Source organism: Theropithecus gelada, chromosome 1 (assembly GCF_003255815.1).
Source record: "Theropithecus gelada isolate Dixy chromosome 1, Tgel_1.0, whole genome shotgun sequence".
NCBI lineage: Eukaryota > Metazoa > Chordata > Mammalia > Primates > Cercopithecidae > Theropithecus > Theropithecus gelada.
In genome coordinates this window covers 47,079,311-47,098,719 of record NC_037668.1, presented here as the reverse complement: position 1 = coordinate 47,098,719, position 19,409 = coordinate 47,079,311, and the positions used below count along the sequence as shown (strand labels likewise).

The 19,409-nt window shown below is 43.8% G+C and overlaps 1 non-coding gene across 1 annotated transcript; it reads left to right on the top strand.

Annotated features, from left to right (window-relative positions):
- Positions 1-11,005: 11,005 nt before the first annotated feature.
- On the top strand, positions 11,006-11,110 carry LOC112616399. Its single transcript, XR_003117629.1, has one exon. It is a non-coding gene; the product is annotated as a small nucleolar RNA U13 (small nucleolar RNA).
- The last annotated feature ends 8,299 nt before the right edge of the window (positions 11,111-19,409 follow it).

The following is a 19,409-nucleotide window of genomic DNA, read 5'->3' as shown; positions in this document are numbered from 1 at the left end:
GGTTTTTTCCCACCATCTGTGACAGCTTCTTGATGTGTCCCCAGATATGTGGCTGTGTTCAATGGGTGTTGCTCATGACAGTTGGGGTCCTCCTCAGCATCAGTCTCGACATGGCTGCAACCCAGGGGGTCCTCGGGATCCTCCTGGAATCTCTTCCTCAGCATCTGGCTCATGACAAGGTTTCAGGTGTCTTGATGGTATGAAATCGGCTGCTGGTTTTGGCCTGGAGAAACACAAGCGTAACCTCTACCCCAGGTTATTATTTTACCTATTTCCCAACTTTTTGTTATTGGATCTCTCCACCAAATCAGTTGTTCTGCTTCTGTCTTTGCAGCTGGTTTCTGTAGATGCTGTTCAGCTGCTGATAGCATCTGGCCTTTGGGCAGTCTCAAAAAATTTAAAGTCAATAATGCTAATGCTAGATTCAATTGCACATGGGGTGTCCTGTAGTCCCTGTCCCCGCCACCCTCCACCCCACAACCTGCTCTGCTTTTGTAATTGTCGTTTTAAGGAGAGATTCATTCTTTCCACTATGGCTTGTCCTGGAGAATTATATGGGATACCAGTAATGTGTTTAATATGCCATATAGAGAAAAATGTAGCTAGAGCTTGGCTAGTATAGCCTGGGGCATTATCTGTTTTAATAGAAGTTGGAATGCCCATCACCGCAAAACACTGCAAAAGGTGACATTTAACACAGACAGAAGACTCTCCTGATTGGCATGTAGCCCAGACAAAGTGAGAAAAGGTGACCACACATATATGTACATAAGCTAGTCTCCCAAACGAAGGAATATGTGTGACATCCATTTGCCAAAGAGAGTTAGGTTCCAACACTCGAGGATTAACTCCTCCTGGAAAAGATGAGGAATGTACCATTTGGCAAGTTGGGCATCGTTGGATAATAGCTTTAGCCTCTTTCCAGGTAATGCTGTATCTGCATTTGAGACCAGAGGCATTAACATGGGTTAAACTGTGAAAGTGTCTGGCATTAGATTTTGTAGTAGCAACTTGGCAATCAGCCATTTGATTCCCTTCAGTCAAAGGTCCTGGAAGAGGTGTATGAGCCCTAATGTGAGTGATGTAAAAGTGGTGCATTCTACCTTAACTGCTGTTTGCAATTGGGTAAATAAAGTCATCAGTTGTTCGTCTGTATGGAATCATAGCTGAGCGTTTTCAACTAACTGTGTAGAATGAACCACATATGAAGAATCAGAAATCACATTAATAGGCATATCAAAAGTAGTCAATACCTCAATTACAGCTGCAAGCTCCACTTTTTGAGCTGAAGTATAGGGCGTCTGAAAAACTTTACCTTTTGAGCCAGAATAAGAAGCTTTACCGTTACTAGACCCATCTGTGAAGACATTTTCAGCACCTTCAATTGGTTTAAATTTAGTTATTTTAGGGAGAATCCAATTAGTTAATTTCAAAAATTGAAACAGTTTCATTTTAGGAAAATGATTATCAAGAATACCCACAAAGTCAGCTAAAAGGATTTTCCAAGTAATACTATTTATAAAAGCTTGCTGTATTTGTACCTTCGTGAGAGGGACAATACTTTTTCCAGGATCATATCCATGCAATTTAACAATCTGAGTTCTCCCATTTCCTGTCATAGTAGCGATTTGATCCACATAAGGAGTTAGAGTCCATGAATTAGGATGTGGAAGAAAAAGTCACTCTACAAGATCTTGCTCTTGAACAATAACACCAGCAGGTGAATGCTGAGTTGAAAAAATTAGCAAATCTAGAGTCTTCCCTGGATTCATTCCATTTATTTGAGCCTTATGGACTTGCTTCTCAATTAGCTGTAACTTTGCCTCAGCCTCCTTTGTTAATTGTCAAGGGCTAGTGAGACTAGGATCTCCTCTAAGGATAGAAGACAGATTACTCATGGCATAGGTAGGAATGCCTAGAGCAGGTCGTATCCAATTAATGTCCCCTAGTAATTTTTGAAAGTCGTTTAATGTTTTCAATTGATCCCTACGTATGGTTACTTTCTTTGGCACAATGATAGTGTCATTTACTAAGGTCCCCAAGTAGGAGTAAGAAGTAGTAGTCTGAATTTTGTCAGAAGCTGTAATTAAACTGGAGTGAGAAATTGAATTTTGCAAGTGATCATAACATTGGAGTAATATTTCCCAAGTTGGGGCAGCACAAAGTATATCATCCATATAATGAATAACGTAACACTGTGAAAATTTTTTACCAGTAGGTTCAATTGCTTGCCCTACATAAGTCTGGCAAATTGGTGGACTGTTTAACATGCCTTGTGGCAACATTTTCCAATGAAAATGCTTAGCAAGCTGCAGGTTGTTTATTGCAGGAATTGTAAATGCAAACCATTCACAGTCTTGTTCAGGTAAGGGGATAGTAAAGAAATGGTCTTTTAAATCTATGACTATTACAGGCCAATTTTTTGGAATCATAGCAGGAGAAGGCAATCCTGGCTGTCATGTCCCCATAGGTTGTATAACTGAATTAATGGCCCTTAAGTCAGTTAACATTCTTCATTTACCTGATTTTTTCTTAATTATGAAAACTGGAGAATTCCAAGGGGAAAATGTTGGAGCTATGTGTCCTTTTTCTAATTGTTCAGTGACTAAGTCCTCTAAAGCCTCCAGTTTCTCTTTACTTAGCAGCCCTTGTTCTATCCAAATTGGCTTATCCATTAACCATTTTAAAGGTATAGGTTCTGGAGGCTTAACAATGGCCACCATCAAAAATGACATCCTAAACCTTGGCAGGAATTTTGTCTTTCTGCTTGAAGTGGTTCCTTCGAAACTTGCAAATTTTTTCCTAGTCCCATACCAGGGACATACCCCATTTTGTGCATCATATGTTGACTTTGAGGGCTATATAATTGCTCTGGAATTAGAACTTGTGCTCCCCATTCTTGTAATAAATCTCTTCTCCATAAATGTATAGGTACAGAAGCAATAATTGGTTGAATAGTCCCAGGTTGTCCATCGGGCCCTTCGCAATGCAAAATATAACTACTTTGATGTACCTCAGGGGCTTTACCAACTCCAACTATGTTAAATTGAGTGGGTTGAATTGGCCAAGAGGATGGCCAGTGCTGTAGAGAAATGATTGAAATGTCCACTCCTGTATCTACCAAACCTTTAAATTTCTTTCCCTGAATAGTTATTTCACAGGTACGACATTTATCAGTAATTTGATTCACCCAATAAGCTGCTTTGCCTTGCTTATTTGTGCTTCCAAATCCTCCTGTTCATTTAATTTCACTTTCCCCCATTTCCACATACAGCACAATCAGTTGTGCTATACGTTCTCCAGGCTCTGCTTTCCAGGGAACAGAAGTAGATACAATAATTTGAATTTCCCCATTGTAATCTGAATCAATGACTCCTATATGTACTTGCACTCCTTTTAAATTTAAACTAGATCTACCTAGAAATAATCCTATCGTCCCTGCTGACAAGGGTCCATAGACCCCTGTTGGAACTTTTTGCGGGGGTTCACCAGGCAGAAGACTCACAGCTTTTGTGTAGCACAAATCTATTGCAGCACTGCTGGCTGTGGTGGGGAACAGACATTGTATGGGGTGAGGGAGTGGCCTGAGCCAGAAATGCCCCGGTTTGGAACAGGGCCTGGGAGGGGCCCCTCATGGCATTTCCCGAAATCAGGTTCCCATCTTTATTAAACTTAGAGTGACACTGATTAGCCTGATGTTTTCCTTTTTTGCATTTTGAATGTATTCCAGGCTTATACTGATTGATAGCTTGTTTAAATTCTTTGAGTAATTTAAAAGGAAAAGGCTCAAATGTAGCTATAATATTTCCCTGTTGATCTGGGGGGTGTATTCTAACAGGGAACTGTGAAGCCTCTAAATCACCCTCTCGTCTAGCTTCCTGGATTCCTGTCTGAATAGAACTGAGAGTGGTCGCTTGAGGCACTGCTCAAACAGTCACTGGGGCACTACTTTTCACCCAGTGTCCTCCAGAAAAGAAAGATCTGGAGGGTCAGGCTACTCTTTTTCTTCAAAATAAGGAGGGGGTGCAGAAGGGTAAGGATGAACTGCTTCCTCCTTTGCCACTTTAGCTTTAGCTGGCAAACAAACCTGCTCTGTCACCTCTTCTGTTACTTCATTACACTCTCCTTCCTCCTCATCATTAGTGTGAAAAGGTTCCAAGGTGGAAGGAACCAGAGCCCACACTTGTCCCATTGTTACCCTGATGCTTCTGAGCTCCCCTTCTTACTCACCACGGGGATTGCTTTGAGAGTACTCGGGTGTCCTGCAGCTTAGTTCCACATTCTCCAACTGTCGCTCTGGTGACCCTTCAACCCAGGTTCGAGCCCCACATAGGGGCACCACTTGCCAAGGCCAGCTCAGTCATGGAGAGCCTAACCAAGCAGCACTAGAGGAATTAAAGACACACACAAAGAAATACAGAGTGTGGAGTGGGAAATCAGGAGGCTGACAGCCTTCAGAGCTGAGAGCCCTGAACAGAGTTTTACCCACATATTTATTGACAGCAAGCCAGTGATAAGCATTGTTTCTATAGATTATAGATTAACTAAAAGTATTCCTTACAGGAAACAAAGGGATGGACTCTGGCTAGTTATCTGCAGCAGGAACATGTCCTTAAGGCACAGATCGCTCACGCTATTGTTTGTGGTCTAGGAATGCCCTTAAGCGGTTTTCTGCCCTGGGTGGGCCAGGTGTTCCTTGCCCCCATTCCAGCAAACCCTGTAATCCCAGTTACTTGGGAGGCTGAGGCAGGAGAATAGCTCGAACCCGGAGGCAGAGGTTGCAGTGAGCAGAGATCATGCCACTGCACTCCAGTGCCTATGCAACAAGAGCAAGACTCCATCTCAAAAAAATATATATATACACACACACACACACACACACACACATATATATAAATTAGCTGGGAGTGGTGGTGCGTGCCTGTAATACCAGCTATTCAGGAGGCTGAGGCAAGAGAATCACTTGAACCCAGGAGGTGGAGGTTGCTGTGAGCCGAGATCGTGCCACTGCACTCCAGCCTGGGCGACAGAGCGAGACTCTGTATCAAAAAAAAAAAAGAAAGAAAGAAAGAAAAAAGAAATTATGTTCCTTCTGCCTCACATCTAGTTGATAGCTTGGCTGGGAATAAAATTCTATGTTAACGATATTTTTCACTCTTAATAAATTCCTTTTCTAATTAAGTCAACTAGAGTTGACTTTTAAGTATTCTGAAGATATCATTTGTTGTTATTGTTTTTTGCCTTCTAGTTTCTAATGTTATTATTTAGAAGTTCAAGGCCATCCCAATTCCCATCTTTTTTAAAAAACAATTTTATTGAGATATAATTAATATACCCCAAATCTTTTTTTTTTTTTTTTTTTGAGACAGGATCTCACTCTGTTGCCCAGGCTGGAGTGCATTGCTGCAATCATAGCTCAACTGCAGCCTCCACCTTCCAGGCTCAAGTGATCTTCCTATCTCAGCCTCCCTAGTAGTTGCGACCACAGGTGCGAGCTACTATGCTTGGCTAATTTTTGCTTTTTTTTTTTTTTTATAGAGATGGGGTTTCCGCATGTTACCCAGTCTGATGTTTGAAGTCTTGGGCTCAAGTGATCCACCCGCCATGGCCTCCCAAAGTTCCCGGATTACAGGCATGAGTCACGGCACCTGGCCATACCCCAAGTCTTTAGATGTGGCATTCTTTTGGGTTTTTTCTCTCTCTCTGAAATCTTGTTAGGTTCCTCTCTACCTCTCCTACCTCTAGGCCAATGGCCACAAGTTTCCTGGGGATATTCCTCCCACATCAAAACACAGTTTTCCATACTCTGTAAGGTTTAAGAAATCATAATAATAGAATCTCCCTGCTTCTTTCATTCAGCCAGTGATTTATTGAGTGTGTACTGGACAATTGCTGGACAATTGGCTGAACTGTCTTCTAAGTCTGGGTTTACAATGGGTCAAAAACACAGGGCTCCTAACCTCAGTGGAGCTCGTATTATAGCAAAGGGATAGTACGTGGAAATAGATCAAACGATTTCAAATTTTGCTACTTTTTTTTCTTTTTCTTTTTTTTTTTGGCAATGGAATTTCGCTCTTGTTGCCCAGGCTGGAGTGCAATGGCGCAATCTCAGCTCACTGCAACCTCTGCCTCCCAGGTTCAAGTGATTCTCCTGCCTCAGCCTCCCGAGTAGCTGGGAATACCGGTGTACACCACCACGCCTGGCTAACTTTGTATTTTCAGTAGTGATGGGGTTTCTCCATGTTAATCAGGTTGGTCTTGAACTCGTGACCTCAGGTGATCCATCTGTCTTGGCCTCCCAAAGTACTAGGATTACAGGCATGAGCCACCATGCCCGGCCAAATTTTGCTACTTATGAATAAAAGAGAGTGTTGTTATAGTGAAGTATGAGGGTAGTCAAGGGGTATCCCTCTGAGAACTGAAAGATGGGAATCAGAATGGAGTGTCCTGGCAGAGGTTTCCACAGATGTTGAAGTTCTTGTGCTGGTCTCTCAGGCTCACCTGATTAGGGGTACCTCTTTCATCTCACCTCCCAGTCCCCTCCATCCCCTCTGGCCTCCTCGCCGTTCCTCGGACACACCAGACATGCTGCTGCCTTGGGGACTTTGCCTTCACTATCACCTCTACCGGGAACACTCTTCCCTCCACATAATCTGTGGCTCATTCCCCCACTTCCTCCATGTTTCATATACTGCCTTCTCACTGAGACATTCCCCGGCTCTGATGTGGAAAATTGCAAATCCATTCCCCAATGCCTCAAATCCCCTCTCTTGGCTTTCTTTCTTTTCCCTGAGTACTGATTTCCATCTGACATACTTTATGTATTTATTCATTCATTCATTTGAGACAAGGTCTCACTCTGTCACCCAGGCTGGAGTGCAGTGGCACAATCACGGCTCACTACAGCTTTGATCTCCCGGGCTCAAGTGATCCTCCCAACTCAGCCTCCTGAGGAGCTTGGACTACAGGTGTGCACCCCACAGGCCCGGCTAATTTTGTTCATTTTTTTTATAAAGACAGGGTCTCACTATGTTGCCCAGGTTGGTCTTGAGCTCCTGGACTCAAGTGATTCTCAAGCCTTGGCCTCCCAAAGTGCTGGGATTACAGGTGTAAGCCACCACATCTGGCCTGACATACTATATTTATTTACTTGTCATGTTTACGGTCTGTCTTCATTAGCATGTAAGTTTCCCAGCAGCAGGGATTTGCATGCCTTTCATTCGTCTCTTCAGCACCAAGTACAGTGTGTGGCACATAGTAGGTGTTTCATAAGCACTTGTTGAGTGAATAGGTAGCTCTGTGTGGGAAATAGTTTGGTATATTTGTGCAACAGTAGAAGGTCAGTGGATGGGATAAGGGAGCAAGTGAGTAGGGCAGGAGGGGAGCTTGGAGGAGTGGTCGGGGGCAGATACACAGGCTGCTAGGCCATGGAAATGAGGGTGGATTTAAACAATAATAGAAGACCTTTCAGGGGTTTTCAGTAGCAGAGTGACGTTATCTAATTTGTATTTTTAAAGGGTCACAATGGCTGCCATGTTAGGCCCAAATGTAGGGGTCCAGAGTAGTAAGTAAGGGGTAGAAAAGAATCAACCAGCCGGGCATGGTGGCTCACACCTGCAATCCCAGCTACTCAGGAGACCAAGGTGGGAGGATCTCTTGAGGCTGAGACTTTGAGAACAGCCTAGGCAACAGAGTGAGACCCTGTCTCTAAAAAAAAATAAGTAAAATATTAGCCAGGCATGGTGGTGGCATGCACCTGTAGTCCCAACTACTCAAGAAGTTGAAGTGGGAGAATCACCTGAGTCCAGGAGTTCAAGGCTGCAGTGAGCCATGATTGCGCCACTGCACTCCAGCCTATGTGCCAGAGTAAGACTCTGTCTCAAAAAAAAAAAAAAAAAAAAAAGAAAGGAAAAGAAAAGGAAAAGGACAGGCACAGTGGCTCACACCTGTAATCCTAGCATTTGGGAGGCCAGGAAGGGAGGATCACTTGGGCCAAAGAGGAATGATCATTTGAGCACAGGAGTTCAAGACCAGCCTGGGCAACATAGTAAGATCTTGTCTCTATAAAATAAAAAAAGAAAGAGAAATGAAAAGAAAAGAGCCAGCCAGTTAGGAAGCTACTGCAACAGTCTAAGGAAGCTACTGCAACAGTCTAGGCAAGAAAAGATGTTGGCTGAGATCCAGGTGAGGGCAAGAGCAGACGGAGAGAAGCAGCCAGAATGCAGAGTCCACAAGAAATCTGCACTTCATCCTGCTGCGGGATCCTCGCCACACACTGGTGTGGGTTTATAGACCTCTTTTACTGATACCTCTTCTAATATCAAATCCAGTTGGCAGTTAATGTTCCAGTTAGACTCTACAAGGGATCGGAGGAGGCTGAATCAGATCCTGCCAGCCAGGTCTCAGAAGCTATAACCAAGAACGTAGAGGAATCCCAGCCCCAGCCTTCAAAGTCCTCCAGCCAGGAAATACCCTTCCCTGTACTTGGCTCCTGGCTGATGAGCCTTGTTATTTCCTGGATCTATCCCATCCTCTCCATCTCCAAGGCCACTTCCAGACCCTCATCACACTTGGCTGCACAAGTGATGGCAGCCTCCCTCTTCACCGGCCTCTCTGCTTCCAGTCTTCAAATCCACCCTTCCCTGGGTTGACTGAATGGACATCCTAAAACCCGAACTTGATGGAGTCCCTTTTCTGCTCAAAACCTTTCAGTGACTGCCCATCACGTCCAAGATAAAACGCTAGCTCTGTATCATGGGATGCAAGACTGTCCTCCGCTGACGCTGCCTTCTCCTCCAGCTACGCTTCCCGCCCCTCCCACTTCGCTCCCACTTGACCCCCAGCCTCACCTAGCACTTGGTGTTCCTCTTTCCACTTCCTGCCTTGCTGGTGAGGCCTGGCTTAGACTCTTCACTCCGCCTAGATAACTGTTCCAGCCTCTGTTGTGTGGTTACTTCTCTTGCCTCACAATTAGCTCAGGAAACACCGCCTCCAAGAGTCTGGGAACCCTTTCTTGGCCTCCCCTGTCTCATGCCTGCAGTTCGCCTGGCGTGGCAGTACACCTGTGCTGCTGCTTCTGGGTTTTTTTTGTTTTTTATTTTTTTGAGACAGGTTCTCACTCTGGTCGCCCTAGCTGGAGTGCAGTGGCGCAATGTCAGCTCACCGCAGCCTCGACCTCCCAGGCTTAAGCGATCCTCCTCAGTCTCCCAAGTAGCTGGGACTACAGGCATGTGCCACCATGCCCAGCTAATTTCTGTATTATTATTCTTTATTATTAGTAGTATTTTTTTTTGTAGAGACAGGGTCTTGCCATGTTGCCCAGGTTGGTCTCAAACTCCTGGGCTCAAGCAATCCACCTGCGTCAGCCTCCCAAAGTGCTGGGATTACAGGCAGAAGCTGCCGCACCTGGCCAAGTGAATGCAGCAGCTACTGCTCTGAACTAATTGGTTTGCTTGTCTTCTCCAACTGGACCATGAATTCCCCAAGGGCAAGGACCTTGGCTACCCATCTTTGTGTGCTGGCCTTGTCTACAGTGACTGGTACATAGCACGTGCTTGGTTAAAAACTGTTGAACTTGCTGGCCTTAGTCACACTACCATACCCTTAGGACAGCCTGGCTAAGGTCCTCGTGGTGAAACAGAAAGAGCTAGCCAGCTCATCTTATTTATTTACTGATTTTTATTTTTATTAGAGATGGGGTTTCACCATGTTGGCCAAGCTGGTCTCAAACTCCTAGCCTCAAGAGATCTGCCCGTCTTGGCCTCCCAAAGTGCTGGGATTACAGGCATGAGCCACTGTGCCTGGCCAGCTTGTCTTCATCAGCCCTGAGCTGATGAGGCTGTCAGGTATCAACCTCAACACTCTTCCCAGGCTCTCTTTTCTACCTCAGGCAGAGTTTGTCTTCAGATGCAAAGGCCTGTGAGTCTTCTCTTCAGTTAGTGCTGAGTCTTGGCCAGCCACAGAAGGGATTCTGACATTGCATCCAAATAAGGTGAAAGGATTAGCTGCTGTTAAAACAGCGTGAGAGCTGTGAGTAAGGAAATATTCTCTCTGAGATGGGCCCTGCTGAAATATACAACATGAGGCTTCCAAATATGAGCTACTGACTGGAAAGAAGCCTGCTTGTTACCGAGCCTGAATCTTCCTCCCCAGCCAGGGATCTAGTGATGCCAATCCCGCTGAGGTCTGGTGTTCAACAGAGGTCAGGATGCAGCCCACCTAAGACCTTAAGGGGTAGGGGGCTTCTTCATTAGTTAGCAGGCATGGTTTAGTAACAGTAACATCACAAGTAATCTGTGGGATTTAGGCTTTCTGAACAGCGCTAACATAATATGGAGAATGAACAGTCCAAAGTCTCCATGAGCAAGAATTGATAGAAAAGAATTCATTTGCCGAGCGCGGTGGCTCACGCCTGTAATCCCAGCACTTTGGGAGGCTGAGACGGGCGGATCATGAGGTCAGGAGATCGAGACCATCCTGGCTAATACGGTGAAATCCCGTCTCTACTAAAGATACAAAAAAATTAGTCCCAGCTACTCGGGAGGCTGAGGCAGGAGAATAGCGTGAACCCCGGAGGCGGAGCTTGCAGTGAGCGGAGATCGTTCCACCGCACTCCAGCCTGGGCGACAGAGCGAGTCTCCGTCTAAAAAAAAAAAAAAAAAAAAAAAAAAGGCCGGGCGCGGTGGCTCAAGCCTGTAATCCCAGCACTTTGGGAGGCCGAGGCGGGCGGATCACGAGGTCAGGAGATCGAGACTATCCTGGCTAACTTGGTGAAACCCCGTCTCTACTAAAAATACAAAAAACTAGCCGGGCGTGGTGGCGGGCGCCTGTAGTCTCAGCTACTTGGGAGGCTGAGGCGGGAGAATGGCGTGAACCCGGGAGGCGGAGCTTGCAGTGAGCTGAGATCACGCCACTGCACTCCAGCCTGGGAGACACAGCGAGACTCCGGCTCAAAAAAAAAAAAAGAATTAATTCAACAACCTTTTACCAAAAATAGTCATATAAGATCCTTTTGTAGTTCATGAGCATCATGATTGGGTGTTTATGCACACATGTGAGATCTGCCACTCTCTAAACCTTGTTACAACATTGGCACATTACCCGTCTAACCTGAAAAAAAAAAAAAATAGTCATACATGGGCCAGGCATGGTGGCTCACACTTGTAATCCCAGCACTTTGGGAGGCCAAGGTGGGCAGATTGCTTGAGTTCAGGAGTTCAAGACCAGTCTGGGAAACATAAGGAGACCCCGTCTCTGCAAAAAAATACAAAAATTAGCCACGGGTGTTGGTGCACACCTGTGGTCCCAGCTACTCGGGTGGCTGAGGCAAACTGTCACTTGAACCCAGGAGGTTGAGGCTGTAGTGAGCTGTGATCATGCCCCTGCACTCCAACCTGGGTGGCAGAGTGAGACCTTGTCTCAAAAAGAAAAAAAAGAATAGTCATACAAAATATGTAACTTATCTATTGCTGTGTAACAAATTATTCCTAAGCACAGCAGCTTAAAACAATATTTATTTATCTCACAGTTCCTGTGGGTCAGAAAATTGGGAGTGGTTCTGCTGAGTGGTTCTTATTCCTGGTTGCATGAGAGTTTGTAGTCAAATCGTCAGCTGGGGCTGCCATCACCTGAAGGTGTGACTGGGGCTGGAGGATCTTCCTCCATGATGGCTCACTCACACAGCTATTCGCAGGAGTTCTCAGTTCCTTAAGACACGACCCCTCCCTAGAGCTGCTTGAGTGTGCTCATGACATGGCAGCAGCCCTCTGCAGGAGCAGGCAATCCAAGAGAGAGAGAAAGAGAGAGAGACCAAGACAGAAGCCTCAAGGTCTTTTGTGACCTTGGTCTTGGAAGTTGTACACCGTCACTTCCACTTTATCCTGTTTGTTACAAGTGAGTTACTAAATTCAGTTCACAGTCAAGGGGAAGGGAAATAGGGTACACCTTTTGAAGGAAGTGTCAAAATTGTGGACATATCTTAAACCACCTCATCAAATCAGAAAGGAACACGAAATCTGAAAGTCTTTTTTTTTTTTTTTTTTTTTTGAGACAGAGTCTTGCTCTGTCACTCAGGCTGGAGTGCAGTGGCCGGATCTCAGCTCACTGCAAGCTCCGCCTCCCGGGTTTACGCCATTCTCCTGCCTCAGCCTCCCGAGTAGCTGGGACTACAGGCGCCCGCCACCTCGCCCGGCTAGTTTTTTGTATGTTTTTAGTAGAGAGGGGGTTTCACCGTGTTAGCCAGGATGGTCTCGATCTCCTGACCTCGTGATCCGCCCGTCTCGGCCTCCCAAAGTGCTGGGATTACAGGCTTGAGCCATCGCGCCCGGCCAAAACCTGAAAGTCTTGAGGCTGCTAAAACTTCTGCTGCCATTAAGAGAATGGGAATTTAATATGAAGAAAGGAGTTCTAGATTGACAGTGATGGCAAGACTTGTTCACTAATTCATCCATCCATTCATTCATCCACTCATTCAACAGCTATTAATTGATCGTTACTGTATGCAGTTGGAAAATTCTATTATATGCTACAGGGCTCAAGAACAAACACCATTATAATTAAAATAACAATTGCTGGCTGGGCACAGTGGTTCATGTCTGTAATCCCAGGACTTTTGGAGGCCAAGGCAGGAGGATCGCTTGAGCTCAGGAACTTGAGACCAGCCTGGGCAACATGGTAAAACCCTGTCTCTATAAAAAATTTAAAAATTACCCAGATGTGGTGGTGTGTGCCTGTAGTCCCAGCTACTAGGGAGACTGAGATGGGAGGATTGTGAGCCTTGGAGGCTAAGGCTGTAGTGAGCCAAGATTGCATCACTGCACTACAGCCTGGGTGACAAAGTGAGATCCTGTCTCAATAATAATAATAATAATAATAATAACAATAACAACAACAACAACAACAATTGCTGGCCTTTTTCTAGCACTTACTGTGTGCCCAGTACTGCAAAGATCTTTGGATTTAATTATCTCATTTAATTATCCCAATAACCCTTTGAGGTGGGGGCTGTTATTATTCCCCATTTACGAATGAGAAGCCTTAGAAAGGGAAGGTCCTGTACTTTCAAGGGGTAGAACCCATGATGTGACTCTTAGTCTGTGTGAGCTGCTATAACACATACACACAAAAAAACACCATGAACTGCACGGCTTATAATCAACAACCACTTCTCACAGTTCCGGTGGCTGGAAAGTCCAAGATCATGACACCAGCAAATTCCATGTCTGATAAGGGCCCACTTTCTGGTTCACAGATGGCATCTCCTTACTGTGTTCTCACATAGTAGAAGGGGAGGGGGGTCTCTCTAGAGCCTCTTTTACAAAGGTACTAATCTCATCACGAGGGCTTCACCCTTATGACCTGTCACCTCCAAAAGGCCCCGCCTCCTAATACTATCACTTTGGGGGTTAGGATTTCAATGTATGAATTTGGGAGGGGTGCAGATCACAGACATCCAGGCCACAGCAGAACCAAAGGACTCTGACCTGAAAGTCTGTATGCTTATACCATATAGAGTGTTCTAGTAATAACAGTGACAGTTATTCTTACTGTTTTAATGATGGATTCCTGTTACCTAGCCGACAACTCTGAGGCTCAGAGAGCGCCAGTGAATTGTCCAAGGTTGTTTTTGGCAGAGCCAAGCTGCAAAGCCAGGTCCCAAGAGTGCCGAGTCTGTGCTCTTTCTTCTACACTTGCTTAAAACGGAGTCCTTTCTGTCCTGCTTCCTGCAGAAACAGAGCTAAGATGGAAAAGGGCCCAGGAGACTGGGGAGGAGTGTGGGAAGGGGAGAAATTATTGCTGGTGCCTGGAAGTTTTCACAAGCGTGGATTTCCCCTGGTTGGTTGAAGACTAGATCAGAATCTCTCCAGAGACTGCTGTGAAGATGCCGTGGAATTCCTGGTGTGTCTGATGAGGTGTTGCTGCACCGAGCCTGTCAGACAGCTGGCTCTCTGAGAAAAGCTCCAGACCCTGTTGCTGCCACAGGGAATGAGGTCAGATGTAGCTACATGTTATGGAGCCTTTGCTGAGTGTCAGGCACAGTGTTAAGGTGTGCACATTTACTCATCAGCATCCTCATGGCCATACACAAATCAATACTCTTGATTATTTCCATCTTAAATAGGAGGAAACTGAGGCACAAAAAGGAGGACTTGGGCCAGGCACAGTGGCTCACGCTTGTAATCCCAGCACTTTGGGAGGCCAAGGCAGGTGGATCACTTGAGATCAGGTGTTCGAGACCAGCCTGGTCAACATGGTGAAACCCCATCTCTACCAAAAATACAAATATCAGCCAGGCGTGGTGGCACATGCCTGTAATCCCAGCTACTCGGGAGACTGAGACAGGAGAATCGCTTGCACCTGGGAGGCAGAGGTTGCAGTGAGTCAAGGTCTCGTCACTGCACTCTAGCCTGGTCTCTCATAAAAAAAAAAGAGAGAGAGAGAGAGAAAATACAAAAAGGACGACTTGTCTGGGTGCACACAGATAGACGGTCTTCAAGCAGGTTAGCTGGGGTGCAGAGAGCTAGTAAGCTGTAACAGTTTAAGCCCGGGTCTGCAGTGAAGAGGCCTGATTTCATGGGCCCTAGACAATCTTACCTCTGTGGGCCCCTTCCCTCCATAAAAAAATTTGACTTTATGTTTTGTGACTAGGTTGGAATGAAGTTAAATCTAATCCAGACTGAAGTCACTATTTTTAAAATGTGTTTTTTTATTTTTTAATTTTAAAAAATGTAATAATAGAGGTGAGGTTTCACCATGCTGCCCAGGCTGGTCTCAACCTCCTGGACTCAAGTGATCCTTCTGCTTTAGTTTCCCAAAGTGCTGGGATTACAGGTGTGAGCCACTGTGCCTGGCTGAATTCACTATTCTATGCTCATTTTTATTATATTTATGTTTTTCTTCTGAGTTTAAAACAAATTAAAATAAAACAGTGTTATTAGAATAAAATAAAGCGTCGTGGGCCCCGTGCTTGTGGTGTCTGATGGGGAAGTTGGCCTCTTCGGGTGAGTCCTGATTCTCCCATGTGCTGCCTGCGTGACCTTGGCCAACTTCACCTCTCTGTGCCTCACTTTATGTAATGTGGGAATAAATGGTAAACTATATTGTATGGGGTGATTATGAGGATGAAATGAACTAATATGTGTAAAATACTCAATACAGTGCCTGCCATAAATGAAAATGCTCAATTAATAAATGTTAGTTGATTTTTTTCTTTTTTTTAGTAACTTGTACTAGTCCCTCAGCTAGCAAGTGGTAGAGCTAAGAGTGTACCCTAGGTTTAACTGACTGTCAAATCTCTGATCTAACCTCCTCAACGTGATGAGAGAATAAGTGGCAGAACAGAGCTGAGAATTGGGCTACAGTGAATCGGTTCCCCAACTAACGGATGTTACAATGTTAGTCAACACATTGTAAATTTTCCAGGAGGGTCTATATACACACACACACACACACACATACACATACACACACACATCTCTCCCTATGAAGTAGACATTAGTTAAGCTTTATGTAACAGATATTTTACCACTATATATATGACCACTATATATTTTTTTTTTCATATATTTTATTTTTTATTTTTTGTGACAGAGTCTTGCACTGTCGCCCAGGCTGGAGTGCAATGGCTCAATCCCAGCTCATTGCAACCTCCGTCTCCTGGGTTCATGCGATTCTCCTGCCTCAGCCTTCTAAGTAGCTGGGATTACAGGTGCACACCACCAAACCTGTCTAATTTTTTGTATATATATATATTTTTTTTTTTAGTAGAGACGGGGTTTCACTATGTTGGCCAGATTGGTCTCGAACTCGTGACCTTAGGTGATCCACCCACCTCAGCCTCCGAAAGTACTGGGATTACAGGCGTGAGCCCACTATATATATCTTACCACTATATATATACACAACATACACACACATATCTCCCTATGAAGTAGACATTATTTATTTGAATTTTGTTATACTTATTTTATGACTATGTAGCCACTTTTTAATGTATATAAGTATATATTTTACCACTATATATTTATATATAAACATATATATACAGTGGTAAAAATACAATAATGTAATATATAAATATATACATGTTATATATAATATGTATACATATATAATATGTGTATATACATGTTGTGTGTATATATAATACATAATGCATAATATATAGTCTGTATATATACATATTATATATAAGTATATACATATTAATTATATAATATGTATATAATATATTTATTATTACATAATATGTATTAATTTACAATGTACTTATTATTATGTATATTAATATGTATACACATTGCATAAATACTTAATATGTATATATTATAATGTGTATATTATATATACATATGTGTATGTGTATTTACATATGTGTAAAATATATATCATGAATATTTTAATATTTATATATTAATATTATATATGTATGCTATATATAAACATACACCAAAATTATTTATAAATATATATTTACATAATATATATATAACATAAAATTTACTATTTCAACCATTTTTTAGTGTATAATTCAGTGGCATTAAGTAGATTCACATTGCTGTGCACTATTTATCTCCAGAACTTTTTTATCATTCAAAACTGAAACTCTGTACCCATTAAAAAATAATTCCTCATTCCATCCTCCCTTCAGCCCCTAGTAATTACTACTCTGGTTTGTCTCTATGAATTTGACTGATCTAGGTACGTCATATAAGTTTCATCCTAAGTCATCAAAATCTGCTGTGTATTTCACACTTACAGCATATCTCAGTTTAGCCTCACCATATATTTTGAGTGCTCAGTAGCCACATGTGGCCACCATATTGGACAGCACAGGGCTATAGGTTGGGTGATCAGGACTCTGGGGACACTCCATATCCTGGATAACTTTTATTACTGCAATTCTCTCCCATATTCCCCATGAGTATATGAGTTGAGGTTAGAAAAATATACTCCCCCTGAGGTTATGGTGTAGGAGTAGAGTCAAAAGCCTGAAGTAAGAGTCCATGGGCTTTAGTGGAAGTGGACTGGGGTGAGCTGCCTGGACTTAGACTTAAGTCTAAGTCTGCAGAAGACATGCCCTCTCCATTGCTCTCCCCACCACCACTCCTACTTGCACCCATGTATGGAGTGCTGGAAGCTGGACAGTGGGATTTCGATTGAGGATGTCTACTATGCTGAAATAAACAAGCAACACACCAGACTATTACTCGTAGGCTGACAGACTTGAAGACTGAAGAGTATCTTAGGCATCATCCAGCTGAGTGGCTTTGAGCTGGTTTGTGGAGTCACTGGGCTTTGAAAAGCTAGAGACGTGGATCCTAGAGTTGATGTCTAGTTGAATCTGGGTTTGAATCTTGGCTCTGTGACTTACGAGCTGTGTGACCTTCAGCAAGTTGCTCAACTCCATTGGGCTTCAACTGCCTCACGGAAATTGTGGATCATAATTATGCCAACTTCACAGGGTTATTAAGAAGACTTAAGTGAAATATTAAATTAATGCATGTCATACACTTAGAATAGAGCTGGGCTTAAAGTAAATACAATTTAAGTGTTTGTTAAAGAATGACTCAGTGGCCCTACTGAGGGAAAGGCCAGGTCCCTGTTTTCACTACAAGCAGAGAAGCTCTGTTTTTATCTGTTTTATATATTGGGCTTCCTTGTAAAATGTCATTAAAAGGAAGAACAATGGGTGGACACTCACTCATGTTGTAATGCAAGCCTGTACTTTACAAATGGGAAATACAACCAGGACAGCTATGTGCTCTACCCAAGGTCCCACAACTGAGAGGTGGGTAGAACAGGTGCAGAAGCCAGGGCAGGGCTGTTTCACTACACTGCGCTGTCTATACTGTGCTGAAAGACTGGAATTTTGGGGTCTTGTTTTCCTAGGGAAGTCTCATACATCACTGGTTAACAGCTCAGCTCCATGCCAGTTTGAAAAAAGATGGTATAAATGAGCTCTTTGGCTGGGTGCAGTGGCTCACATCTATAACTCCAGCATTTTGGGAGGTTGAGGCAGGCAGATCCCTTGAGCCCAGGAGTTTGTTACCAGCCTGGGCAACATGTGAAACCCCATCTCTACACACAAAAAAAACACAAAAATTAGCCAGGCGTGATGATGTGTGCCTGTAGTTACAGCTACTCAGGAGGCTGAGGTGGAATTGCTTGATCTCAGGAGGTCGAGGCTGCAGTGAGCTGTGATCACACCACTGTGTTCCAGCTTGGGTGACAGAGGGAGAACCTCTCGGAAAAAAAAAAAAAAGAAGAAGAAGAAAAAAAAAAAAGAGCTCTTTGCTTCATGGCAAAGATCATTGAAGGTGGTCCCTGGAGGAGCTGTGCTTTCTTGTCCCATGAATGTTGGAGAAGTTTTGTTGTTTTGAGACGAGGCCTTGCTCTGTCACTCAGGCTGGAGTGCAATGGCATGACTACGGCTCACTGCAGCCTCAACCTCGTGCGCTGAGGTCAAGCCATCCTCCCACCACAGCATCCTGAGTAGCTGAGAGTACAGGGGCGCACCACCACACCTGGCTGATTTTCAAAAATTTTTGTGAGGAGGTGGGGTCTTGCTATGCTGCCCAGGCTGGTCTCAAACTCCTGGGCTCCAGGGATCCTCCCATTTCAACCTCCTAAGGCACTGGGATTACAGGCAGGAGCCACTGCACCCAGCTAGTGGAGAAGATTTTGAGCCTGCTGGATGGTATTTCTGAGTGCTAGAACATTCTCTAAAGTAGATGACTTTGGGCTTGGCCCTCAACATCCTCTCCATCGCTTCTCCACTGAATAATGGCTGAGAGGCTCAAGGAATTGATGCTACCTCTAGGCCTCTGATTAGTCTAATCAACCATCCCCTTTTTTTTTTTTTTTTTTTTTGGCCAATGTTTGGTTCAGGGATGGCAGGTCAAGGCCAATGTGGGCCAAAGAGATAATAGAAAATTTTGCTAAGTTCTCAGTCTTTTGAATGCAAACTAGAAACACATTGTTCTAGTTTCTATGGGAAGTCCTTCTGCAACCATGAAAAAGACACCCTGAGAACTAGACAATATTTGAAGTAAGATAGAGTAAGTAAGAATCAGAATATATCAGAAGTAGTGGCTTTCTAAAATTTCAGCCCTTTTAAATTTTACTTTTCTTAAGTTTAAATAATGATTCTATGTTTGAATTGTTCCAAACATTTGAGGGATGTTATAAATTTAATATATTTTGTGGAAGGGAGGGAAATAGAAAATACTGGCCTGGTGCAGTGACTCACACCTACAATCCCAGAGATTTGAGAGACCGAGGCAGGAGGATCTTTTGGGGCTAGGTGTTCAAGACCAGCCTAGGCCAACAGAGCGATACTCTTATCTCTAAAAATAAAAATAAAAACAAAAAATTAGCTAGGAGTGATGGTGTGTGCCTGTAGTCCTAGC